This window comes from Ailuropoda melanoleuca, chromosome 13 (genome assembly GCF_002007445.2).
Source record: "Ailuropoda melanoleuca isolate Jingjing chromosome 13, ASM200744v2, whole genome shotgun sequence".
Classification (NCBI taxonomy): Eukaryota; Metazoa; Chordata; class Mammalia; order Carnivora; family Ursidae; genus Ailuropoda; species Ailuropoda melanoleuca.
In genome coordinates this window covers 6,250,331-6,263,165 of record NC_048230.1, presented here as the reverse complement: position 1 = coordinate 6,263,165, position 12,835 = coordinate 6,250,331, and the positions used below count along the sequence as shown (strand labels likewise).

At 51.0% G+C, this 12,835-nt stretch overlaps 1 non-coding gene across 1 annotated transcript; it reads right to left on the bottom strand.

The window, feature by feature from the left end:
* Positions 1 to 8,163: 8,163 nt before the first annotated feature.
* Positions 8,164 to 8,235, bottom strand: TRNAT-CGU. The gene has a single exon. It is a non-coding gene; the product is annotated as a tRNA-Thr (tRNA).
* Between the last annotated feature and the right edge of the window lie 4,600 nt (positions 8,236 to 12,835).

Below are 12,835 nucleotides of genomic sequence, written 5' to 3'. Positions count from 1 at the left end.
GGCCCGCCCTCCGCCCGCCCCCCGGCGGCACCGCCCCCGGCCGCGGCGCCCGTTCCCGGCTACGGCACCGCTGGAAGACACCCGGGCCATGGGGGGGGTGGGGTGGCCGGGCGCCCCTCTCCCAGCCTGCCCGAGCCGCCCCGGGGGTCGAGGCCGGACGCGAACGGCCCGACTCGACAGTTTCGAGTGCCTTCCTCCCAGGCACGCAGCCCTTCCCGCCCCCGGGCTCCAGTAATTTTCCCTTTTCCTCCTCTGACCGGTCCGAGCTGCTGCCGGCGCGTCCTCCCGCGAAGGCCGGCGCGGAGAGCCCCCTGCCGGCCACGCTGCTCCTAGGCCGTGTCCCCGCCCGGGTGGAGCTCTCCTGCGGCCGGCCTCAACCTCCGCGTTTGGAACCTGGAGCCGGCCAGGCGCTTCTTGCGGCCTTTGTTGGCCAACCAACGAGATAATAAATGAAAGCGCCAAGCACGGTAACCAGCAGCATGCTTTGTGGAGATGTTAATTTTGTGTTTTCTGCCCGTTCGCCCCCCTCCGCCCGCTCCAGCCCCAGTTGCCTGCAGACCACCGTTTTTACTGGCTGTGCTTTCTGAAAACCTGAGCTCTTGACAGAGACAGTGGAGAGGAAGGGTGGTGGAGAAAAGCTGAGAGGCCCAGAGAGAGCTTTCCCAAGATTGGAGAGGGGTCAGAAGTCAGTGGAATCCCCTTCGTGGGGACCTGCTGACCCACTCTGGAGACACCAGGACGTCGAGGAGTAATTGCGTGTCTCATTGAGAGCCGTCTGGGGCATCCATGGGCCTCTGCCAAGATGCCCATCCTCAAGACGGCCAGGATTCCAGAGAACATGGAGAAGGGAGTCAGAGGGAGTGCTGGAGAAGCCCAAATCACCACTGAGATTGAGTCCCCCCTGCTTCTCTTCAGATGGAGCCTTGGAGTCTGATTTAATTTAGAGAAAATCATGAGATATATCTGTTTGTGGCCTGATATAGATATTGGCCATGTGTCTGTCTTCTCTTTCCTGGCCTCACCAACCCAAAACCTGCCTTAAAACCGCACTGCAGTGGAAATCGAGTGCTTTATCTGCTCAACTGGCCAGCTCCCCCAACACAGGAGATTCCAGGGCTGGACGGACAGATGGGCTGGACGGACAGATGTGCGGGAGCAGGTGCTGCCAGGAGGGATGGAGGGCAGATGGCGGCCAGGCCCAGGCAGAGGCGCCCAGTGCTGGGGAAGGGTGAGCCGCTGGCCCCAAGCATCTGTAATCCCCATTTTGTGGGAGCCTAGGATTAGAAGGGAAGAAAGAGGAAGATGCCCTGACATTGCTGGTGATGCTGCTCGTGCTAGAGGGGGCCTGGGGTTCATGCTTTGCTTTTTCTTCCCCTTTTATTGCTGTCTCTAAATCTAACAAACCCCTTGGATCTCGGAGCCTGGAGGAGCCTGGAGGAGCCGGTGCCCTGGGGGGATGAAAGGGCACAGATGTAATGGGTTTACCCCAGCGCTGATCCCAGAGAAGCCTGCAGAAGATTAAGATTTGCTCCCTGAGCTTGAAATCTCCCTGCTACCCCCTGACCACATCAAAGCGCATGGCCATGGGGGGCACCTAATCCCATCAATGGAATCAAAGCTGGACTAGAAAGGAGATTCTGCGGAGCTGGGAGTTGGCGAAGCTCACAAGACCAAGTTAGATGCTGGGCCCTGGCCTCCTCCACTGGGGGTGACATCCCCCAAAAAGATCCTGAGCCAGTCCACAAGCAGACAGGGGCTGTCCTTGAGGGGGCCACGGTGGGAGGGTCAACCCAAGGACTGGGGAAGCTGGGCAGTGGGCCGGGGCTGGTCTGCATCTCGCAGTTCCTCCAAGCTGTATTTGGATTGAGGGCTTTCACTGCAACGCACTGGTGGCCCCAAACCTGGCGCTCGTGTGTGTGAGACGGTTTCAGGTTGAAAAAAAATGTGATGTGTATTTTTCAATGTCAATGTCATGAATATTGTTGTCACAACGAGGCAGAAGATGGTTAAAGTGAGCCAGCTTACAGTCAAGTATTCACTCTAGACTCTTACAAGTGGTATCTGATACGGCCCAAACAGGGACAGCGGCATGCAAGTTAGTAAGTTAGAAAAACATCCCTTCCAACCATCTTTACAGAAACACTGTCTAAAGGCAGCGCTTTTCAAACTTCCAGTCATGCCCCGTGGTAGGAAATATCTATACCTACGTATGTATATAAAATGTCGCATGAAACAATTCTTATGCACTTGAAACAATTTTGTTATCCTTTTCTGTTCCACTTAAAAAAACTCTGCTCACAAGCTGTTAAAATTTCTTTCACAATCCATTCATGGTTACCTCCTGCAATTTGAAAAATACCGCCTTCGAGAATGTGCCAAGATGAGAGAGCTCTCAGTGAGAAATTTCTAGGTGCCGAGACCCTGTGCTCCTCCCTACGTTCTCACACTGACACTCAGATGGGTATTATTATTGCCCATATTTTGCAGGTGAGATTACTTGTCAGGGTCACTACAGTAAGTACAGGCCTGAGACCAGCCCCTCTCTGCCCAATTCCTCCTTGGTCTGGTGCACTTTCCATCAGCTGCTCTGGGGAAACAGCTCAGAAAAGTCCAGCATCCGAGGCCACTCACACCACCTTTGCTCTTCTCCCAGTGTAGTCAGCCTCTCCAGGTCTGTTTGGTGTTTCCACCCTTTTTGCACCTCCCCCCCCCAAGCAAACGACCCCTAGGAGTCGGGCTCTTTAGCAAGCCAGCCTCAGAGCCCTTGAGGGGCATGGCGAGGGGAGGGCGTGATGTGACGTGGACAATCTTAAGGTCCCGGACTCTGACAGACTCCTGAGCACGATCTCCGTGGCTGGGCGGGATCAAACCGCCTTGCGGGCAAAATCTATAGAGCTGGAGACACTGACCTTGTTCTCTCCCTCCTTCCCATTCTAGATTCTTCCCAAGGTCTTCCTTACTGCCCTATTTTAAACCGCAGCCCCCTTCCCCATCACACATTATTCCCCAACCTAGCTTTTTCCCCTTCCCATAGCCCTTTTCCCTCTAATGTGCCACATATTTTGCTCATTTGAGTATATGTTCTGTCTCCCTGCTGATCTTTGCCTCCAACTTCCAGAATGTAAGCTCCACGGGGTAGGAATTTCTGTCTCTTTCATACATTACTGTGTCCAGTGCCTGGCACGTTATGCACACTCAGTAAATATTTGCCGAATGCCTTTCAGTCCTGCCTACACTGCCCTGAGAACCCGGCTTTGCTATTATTGGATGGGCTTGACTGACCCAAACCCTCCCCAGGGGCCCCCTGGGGCTGAGCCACACAGAGCCACTCCACCCAACACTTACTGATTTCCCCAGTTTCCTCTCAAAGGGTGACGACATCCCCCAGGGGCAGGAGGGCCAACATTGACCGAGGCCTCCAATGCCCAAACCAGGCAAGGTATTTACTACCCACCTCACGTTACAGTGCTGATTCTCTGCTGAGAACACGAACGCATGAACCCCGGCCGGGTCCCCAGCAGCACATAAAGTGCTGTGACGTGGCAGGACCGGGGGGAAAACCCCAATTTACTGATACAGAAACTGGGCTAGCAGAGAGGAAATGATTTACCCAAGGTCACTCTGTGCTGCGTTCTTTCCGCTCAGCTTCCTCCTCTGGACCATCCAGCCTATCAGATGTGACGTCCACAGTCCCGACAGCACTGGCTTCTTTCCGGCTTCCTGCCATCAGTCAGAAAGAGCTCCGACACAAGGCACAGCCTATTTCGTTCAGACGGCAATCTCCATGCATTTTGTTTTCCAGCCCAGAGGGCTTGGCCAGAGGGGAGAGCACCAGAGGTCAGGAGAAAGACAGGCTGGGCATCAAATCCTTACTGGGGAGAAGCCACCCTGGGGATCACTGGGCCTGTCAACATCTGGGGCCTGTTTCAGTTCCTTGTGCCTGTGCCACCTTCGATCAGTTATTCTCTGCCCCTGGGCCTCTGTCATCACTAACAGAACTGGAGTGGGATTTTTTCCTGGGGTTTCTCCCAGCTTGCCTATTCCTTAACTTTTTTCTTTTTTCTTTTTTTAATGTTGTTGACTTTCATTCATTCAGCCAACATATAAAGAGCCCCTTTATCTATCTAGGTCACTTGAGAAGACACAACGCTTGCCCACGAGCAGCAGCAGAAGGGGAGATTCCCCAGAAAGGAGTCAATTCTTTCCAGGTATAATAACATGGCAGCAATGCCAAGGCAGTGCTTCAAGCTGGATTCGGTTTTCCCACATGATGGGGTAGGGCAGAGGCAGGTGGTCGGACACTCTGCTTGGGTTATACCTTCTGAACGTGACCCGAGGAGTGAAGCGGAGAGGGTGGGAAGTCAGGTTATACAAGGAGCCCTACTGGCCCGGAGTCCCAGCCGTCCCCCCCAGGGCTCTCTGAAAGGCTATCAAAGCTAAGTGCCTGGACAATGTTAGAGCCCTTGGTCCAGAAGAGCTAGTAGTCAGTCTCCTGGGGATTCCAGCCATTGGCAGTGTGGGTTGGTGTCCTTCTCCTGCCTCTACAGCCTGAGTGGTCTGGTCAAGCCTCTGATTTTGTCCCTATGTGCTTTTCCTATTGATGGGGGTGAATATTAGACAGGTTACAGTACCGGCTTGGCTCACAGGCCGGCAAAGAGACAGGCCATCTCCTGGGTACGGGTCAGGTAATAATGGAGATGACGTTTCCAAACGGATTCGTGCTCATTCTGTCGAAGAGCCTCATCTGTCGTATAAAGGTAAAGCTTTCTGGATGACCTCGAGCAAATCACTGCCCTCTCTCTACCTGCTTCTGTGGCTATAAAATAACAGGAATGGATGTCATTTGCATTCCCATCGGTCTGTGATCCCACATCGGTAACCTCTGTCTCCAAGAATGGGGCTGGACAAGTGTTTGCTTATAAATACTCCGCTTTTGTTTCTTAATTTGCAATTTCATTTTATGTGCAAGGTTAGGGGGGCCACAAGGGAAAGAAAAGTACCTACCCCTGCCTGGTTAGCTTCAGCCTAAATCATGGTATGTGAGTGTCAAAGATGATTGAACAAGGACAGAAATACCCATGATCTTGCAGTGCTCTGGCAAACTCCTATTCATCCTCCAGAGCCCAGCCACAACTGTCACCCTTCAGGGAAGACTTCCCCAACTCTCCAAATAGGGACCTCTCTTATGCCGGGGCTCCATCTCTGTCCCAGGTGCTAAAAACCAAGATAGGAGTGAGACACTGGACCAGCCCTAAGGGGCCTCCCAGCCATGGTGTGAGGTATGCAGAGAGGTCCCAGACAAGCAGCTGAGTCACTTATTACCTGGGAGAATCCGAGGTGTCTCAGAACAGGTGATACCTGAGTCTTGCCAAAGAGCTGGAACCTGACTCTGATCCAGTGTCTGGATGTGGCTGATAATTTGCAGGACACACCAAGGACGGAGGGGCGTGTTTAATGGCACCAAAAGTTTGCAGCTAGCAAAGTCCAGACTATGGGAAACCCTTCAAGTCAAACAGGCCAGCTTCCTCCTCTGATACATTTTAAGGAAACGAAAGGGGAGGAAGATAATACTAGTGATTGAAAAGAAGAAAGAGCTTAAGAGATATATCAATTTTAAAGATGAACAAAGTTAAACTATAGGGTATAAAGACGCACAGCTAGGTGATGGGTAAAAATGCAAGGAAGTGAGTACTATACAAGTAGGGAGTATGGTGACTTCTGGCTGTGGGGGGCTGTGATTGAGGGAGGGCACAAAAAAGAGGTTTCTGGGGTGCCTGGCAACATTCTCTGACCTGAGAGGTATTCTTCTTATAATTCGTTAAGACATTGACCTGACGTGTGTGGCTTTTGAATCTGTGCTTTATTGTACAGCAAAAGATGTAAAAATTTATCTCTCTAGGTTAGAATATTGGATTCAAACTGACAGCAGAAGGCAAAATAGACATACTTGCCAAATTCTGCTTTTAAGTTAAATAATATTCACATACAGGAAGGAAGAGGCCTGACCTAAAGCAGTGTATATTTTTAAAAATATCCTGGAAGTTTTAACTGCCCACAAATGGCCGTCTGCCTACATGCCTCTCAAAGTGGAGAGAGCCAGAGGCCCTGTGTTCTGTTCTAGACCCTGGGGGGAGGATATAGGAGGAGGTCTGAGCAAGGCGAAACTGGAAGGCAATGAAACTGTCTCTGGACTAGTCTCTTCTGTGCTGCTTGTCACCATTAAAGAAGGGGACAGACAGACTAAAGTGTATCAGGAACGGAGGCCTTTGCAGCTCTCGTCCTGCCCATCAGGGGGGACTGACTGTAACTCTCTGGATGGGGGAGCCAGAGTCAGCTAGATCTCCTCATGAGGTCATGATGACCAACCCTACTGGGAAAGGGACTACTATTTTCCACCACCTTGGCAGCCATGAGAAAGATGGGTGGGACAGCTTGAGGTCCCCTTGCTTCTGCAAGGTCCGGGCTCTCAGGCAGAAACCGTATTTCAGGCCACGAGGTATTTAGGAAACATCTCTTTCAAATTTACAATTTTGCAACGAAGGAAGTTGAAGTCTAGGGTATGTCAGTGATTTAATAGAGGTCACGCCATAAACTCAACATAGGTATCTCTTTCTGCCTCGGCCCTCATGCTTTAAGCCAATGACTTATCTGCAGCCCACAGAGGTGGTGTAGATACCTGTGGGCCTTCAAGGTAACCACAAGACCTCTGCTCCCATGCTCACCCTGGTACTTGGATCTGCCCTTCCTTCACTTCCATCTCCCCTCACCCACCTTAACCTGGGATCCATACTTGACTCTTGCCTCTGTCCCTTTACCTTTAGGGGCCCATGTTTCTTCCAACATCTGTATGTTGACTTCTTCTGAACCTTGACCCTCTTTTATTGATTTTGGCTTGGTTCATTGCCCGCACCTGCAAGGGTGAAATTCTCCACTCCAGTGACTACAGAAAACCCAATGTCTAATCTTGGAGTTTCTTCTCATCACAAATCCAATTTAAGGGATAAGATTCAAGGCAATATCCAGTAATTTGGGACCTTTCCTCTTCCTATTTCTGAATATCCGGGATCTGTCTCAATTTGCATTTACTAATAATTCCATGATAACACTGAGTCCCTAGCTCAGCATTCCTTTCAAAAGCCAAGAGCATTTCTTCCATTTATTGGCATCTTAGGGAAAAGATCACTATATCCCTGCTCCCAGAGCCCTACATCCTGTCTTCTGATAACTCTAGACATTACCTCAGAGGCTCTGCTGACATTCAACCCACCTGAACCTCCCCATGGTCAACTGTGCTGTGGGGCCTCTGAAAAGGTAATGTGATTTGGGGTCACATTCATAGAGGTATGGGATGCAGAATGAGGGAGGCGAAGTTCCAGTCATGAAACTATCTCTGGAGTAGTATTTTCAGTGCTGAGGATCACAATTAAAGAAGGGTTCAGACGGACTAGAGTGATTCGGGAATGAGAGGTCCTCAACAGCACATAATATTAAATTGGACTGTTTATCCTTGAGATGAATAGGGGAATGTCATAACCGGCTAGGGGCCAGGTTGAGAGGATCACAAAGGCAGGCACCAGACTCAAACGGTCAGTTCCCAAGGGCTGGGAAAGGACTAAGCGCCCACCTGTTGAGCGATGTGCTGGCTTCCTAAACAAGAAAGCAGGAGGTAAGCACCGGTGGATAACTCACCTTTCATGGAACACACAGAAACCAGAAAACACTGCTCCAGAAATTCCAACGTCCTTTCTGGAAAGTTCTCCCACCCTTAAGACACGCAAACCCAGAGACACCAGAGCGCCCCTCCCCCGCTGGCGACATCACTGCCTAGCGTGGGCCCTTCCCCTGGGGCCTCGGTGTCCCCACCGCTATCACAGGGATCCCAGAAGCGTCTCGGCCGGCGTCGTGCTGCAGGGCAAGGGGGCTGCGCGGGGCGGGGGCACGAAACGCCGGTCCTGACAGCGAAGCGTCGGCGTGGAGGGGACCGCGCGCTCCAGTGAGCCGCGGCGCTCTGGGCCGGCCTGCGCTCCTGACTGCGCAGCCTGGGGGAGGGGAAGGCCCGAGGACGGCCGAACGGAAGCTGAAAAGTAAAAAATGCCTCGCAGTTAAGGGACGGAGCAGGCGAGGACCACAGAGCCCCACAGCTGAGCCCCGACCTCGAGCCCCAGGCACGGACGGGGTTCGAACCCGCGATCTTCGGTTTACGAGACCGACGCCTTACCACTTGGCCACCGCGCCTGACAGCCGAGCGAGCGGTGGAAGCTCTCAGTGGAGGGTAGGCGGCGCAGGCGCGGGAAGGGCGGCGCCCCGCCTCCGGCCCCGCCCCCGCCCGCCCCTCCAGACCCGCCTTCTGAGACCCCGCTCTGCCCGACGCCCTGGCGGGTTCAGGGCGGGCCCAGGGCCGAGGCCCGGCGCCCGCTTTCTGCCTGAGGCTGGACCCGAACTCGCGGCACGCCGGCCCGGCCCCGCCCTCCTCCCGGGTCTCCGGGAGAACCCGGCAGAGGCCCGCCGTGGATTCGCTAGGGGCGGCTGCGACGGCGGGGCCGGGAGTCCAGACGGAGAAAAACCACGACCGGCGCCTGCCACGACGCGAGCGGAGGCGGAGACCGCGGCCGCGAGCGAGCCAGGGCCGGGCGTCTGCGCGCCGCCATGTGACCTTGGCCGGGTCTTTTCCGTGCGGTCTGCAGGTTACGCGGGCAGCGGCGGGGGTTCGGGCCGCGCCCACCGGGAGCCGAGGGGGCAAGAAGGGCGGTGCAGGCATGGACGGGACTGGCCTTGGAGAAACGTGCAGGGAGCCGGGAGGGAGGAGGGCCAGGCTCCCGGGGCGAGGGGAGAGGACCTTCCCTCGCTGACCCCGCAGGAGCGGCGGCCTGCGCGAGGAAAACCTCCCCGGCCTGTTCACGCTCCGCCCTTGCCCTTCCACCCTGGCACGGGAGACTCCGCGTAAATATCTGTTTAGACGAGATGGCCTTGCCCCGGAGGAACCGACGGGGACGCACCACGAGATGCCCCCAGGGATATTCGTGGCGACAGTGCTCATGGGAGTGAACAACGGGAGGCCACCTGGACGGAGGAAGCTGTGCCGTGGAACAGTGGGTCACTTATTAAAAGGAATGACCTAGATTCAAAGGAATGATGGTCAGCGTGGGTAGTGCGCAGAAGCACATGTGATTTTAAAAAGCAGGATATAGGACAATACTAACCATTTATTAAAGGGAAAGGCGTACAAAGTAGGTAAGAGTAAAATATAAAGGAGACTGGCTGGGGATAGGGGACAAAAGGAACTTTGTTGGTGATGTTTGGTTTCTGTTCTATGAAAAGCCAAGAAGCTGAAATGGTGGGTATATGGGTGCTTATTATGATACTATATACTTTTTTGTAGATCTTGCGTTTTGTTTAAATTAAAAGAAAAAAAGGGAATTAGGCCCCTCTGTCCTCGTTTGGCCTGTTCGGGAGAGGTGGGTGGGAGAAGAGCCCTTTTCCCAGGGCAGGACTGGGCCAACTGCCAGCCTCCAGCCCTCCCGCAAGCCAGCCCCCCCGGGGGGGGGGGCACAAATCAGGCTAACGTCAAGTTTTAAGTTTGGTGTAGTCATTCCCATTGCTCACCCCACCACCGCCATTGCCAAAGTCATTCTTGCTTATTTATAGAACTTTTTAAAAAGTATAGATTGTGGCGATTTGGGGAAACCTAGGAAAGCTGTTTTTGTGTGTGCTAAAAAACATACAATTTACCATCTTGACCATTTAAAAATGTAGTGTCTACTCTTTGGACGTCGTTGTGCAACAAATGGAAGTTTTATGGAAACCCTACCCACTCACTGAACAGTGACTCCCCTTCCCCCAGCCTCGGCCCAGCCCCTGGCAACCACCATTCTAGGTACTGTGTTTCAGAGAGAAGCTGCTCAGGGTAGCTCTCCCAGGTGCAGTCCTGCAGTATTTGTCTTTTCGTTCCTGGCTTATTTCACTTAGCATAATGGGTTCAAGTTTTACCCATGTTGTCACATGACATGATTTCCTTTTTTTTTTTTTTTTAAAGCTCGATATTTCGTTGTATTTTTTTTAATCCGTTCATCCCTCAACGAACATGTAGTTTACTTTGACCTCTTTGCTTTTGTGAATTGTGCTTCAGTGGACACGGGTTTGCAAATAGGTCTTCAATTCTTTTGGATATATAAACTAGAAGTGAGCTTGCTGGATCCTATGGTAATTCTATTTTTAATTTTTCCAAGGAAACTCCATACTGTTTTCCATAGTGGCTTCACGGTGTTACATTCCCACCAGTAATGCACAAGGGTTCAAATTTCTTCACATCTGTGCCAGTACTATTTTTTTTAAATCTTTTTTTTTTTTAAAGATTTTATTTATTTATTGGACAGAGATAGAGACAGCCAGCGAGAGAGGGAACACAAACAGGGGGAGTGGGAGAGGAAGAAGCAGGCTCATAGCGGAGGAGCCTGATGTGGGGCTCGATCCCATAACGCCGGGATCACGCCCTGAGCCGAAGGCAGACGCTTAACCGCTGTGCCACCCAGGCGCCCCCAGTATTATTTTTTTAAATACTGGTCATCCTGATGGGTATGTCGTACGTAGTGTCTCATTGTGGTCAGGTTTGCATTTTCCTGATTGTGATGTTGAGCATATTTTCATATGCTGGTGGCATGTTTGTGTATCTTCTTTGAAGAAATGTCTATTCAAGTCCTTTGCCAATTTTTTTATTCTGGTTATTTTTATTTTTTAATTGATGGGTTGTAGGAGTTCTTTGTATTCTGGTTATTTTTATCTTTTAATTGATGGGTTGTAGGAGTTCTTTGTATATCCTAGATATTAACCTCTTATCAGATACATGGTTGACTAATATTTTCTCCCATTCTGTAGGTTGATTTGTCACTCTGTTGATTGTTTCCTTTATGGTGCAGAAGTTTTAAGTTTGGTATAGTCATTCCCGTTGGTCCGTTTTTGTTTTCATTGCCTGTGCTTTGGTATCATATCTGAGAAGTCATTGCCAGCTCTGATGTCATGAAGCTTTTCCCCTGTTTTTTTTTCCCCAAGAGCTAGATCAATTCAGGTCATGTGTTTAGGTCTTTAATCCATTTTGAGTTAATGTGGCATAAGGAAGCATCCAGCGTTCCCAACACCATTTGTTGAAGAAGCAGTAAAGTGTTTAAAAGCATCAAGTGAAGAGTATAAAGGATCTGTAGTCACCACCAGAGAGAAGCACAGGGCCCACATGCTTGTGTGTATAGTACACACCGTAATTTACTTATTCTCAGATGCAGGTTTTTTTCGCACATTTTAACAAATTAGAAATTAGTATGACAACTGATTAGTTGATAGAGTCTTATAATTAATTGGTAGTATTTTTTTCCTTTTTAATGGCACATAAAATAGCTTTTTTTTAAAAAAGATTTTATTTATTTATTCGACAGAGATTGAGACAGCCAGCGAGAGAGGGAACACAAGCAGGGGGAGTGGGAGAGGAAGAAGCAGGCTCACAGCAGAGGAGCCTGATGTGGGGCTCGATCCTATAACGCCGGGATCACGCCCTGAGCCGAAGGCAGACGCTTAATGGCTGTGCCACCCAGGAGCCCCATAAAATAGCTTTTTAATTGGTGAATTGGATGCAATCAAGTATATAGAACCCAGAAGAGTCAGACTCCTATTTTCACATTTGTAGATTTCATGGTGTCCTGGTTTTTCTCACTTACCGCTGTAGGGTGAGCGTTTCCCATGTCCTTAGAAGTGGATCACTTTATCAACTCTGGTGCGAGATGTTGATCGTGAGGGAACCTGTGCATGGGGGAGGGGGTAATACAGGAACCCTCACTCACTTTTGCCGTGGATCTAAAACTGCTCTAAAAAGTAAAGTCTGGTTTATAAAAGCACCTTAAAAACAAAAAAACCTAACCCCCTATCTCACCCCCTACTCTGAGTCACAGCCAACCCTGGGCTGGCCTGGGGTTGCTCCTTGGTGGGGCCACCGTGGGTCTGTCCAGATCCACTTCTTAGCCGGCAGGCATAGTAGCCTGGTTTTGTCTCCTTCCAGGAGCGAGCATCCATAAGGACATGGTCTAACTTCTGTTTTCTAAACTTATGTACCACTTTTAAGACTGAGCTCTTGCATTGGCAGAGATGCTGTGAAACTTAACCAAAAGGTTGAGAGCTGGTTCCAGAAACACAGAGCTCCTTAGCGGCAAAGATCAGGTCATCCCCACCTCCATATAGCACAACAGTAAGGGCATCCCGTCATTCATTCCTTTAACAAATCCTCACTGAGCACCTACTATGTGCTAGACCCTGTTCTTGGTGCTGGAGCTATTGCAGGAACTAAGCAGCACAGCCCTCTGCCCTCATGGAGCTTCTATTCTTAAATAAGCAAACCATATACTATATCAGATGGGAATAAGTACTAGGGAGAAAAATCAGCAGGGAAGAGGGATAGAATGTTCTGGAGGTGGGAGGGAGGGTTGTAATTTTAAATAGACGGGCATGATAGATTAAATGAAGTCTCCCATTCTTTGCTGCTTTCCCTTTCCAGAGGCAGAGTCTATGTCCCACCCCCTTTGGACATGGGCAGGCCATCTGGCTTGCCTTGACTTGTAGTAGAACATGGCAAAAGTGATGTTGAGTAAATACCCAAGCCTGGGTCTCAAGAGACCTCGCAGCTTCCTCCTGGGATATCGTAGAGCCCACCGTGGAAGGAAGGCAGTCTAGCTGATGGAGTAGGAGAGGCCATGACAGGTCTCCCCGCTGAAAGCCAGCACCCCCTGCTACAATATCAGTGTGGCCATCTTGGACCTTCAGCCCAGCTGACCCTTCAGCTGAATGCAGCTCCGTGCAC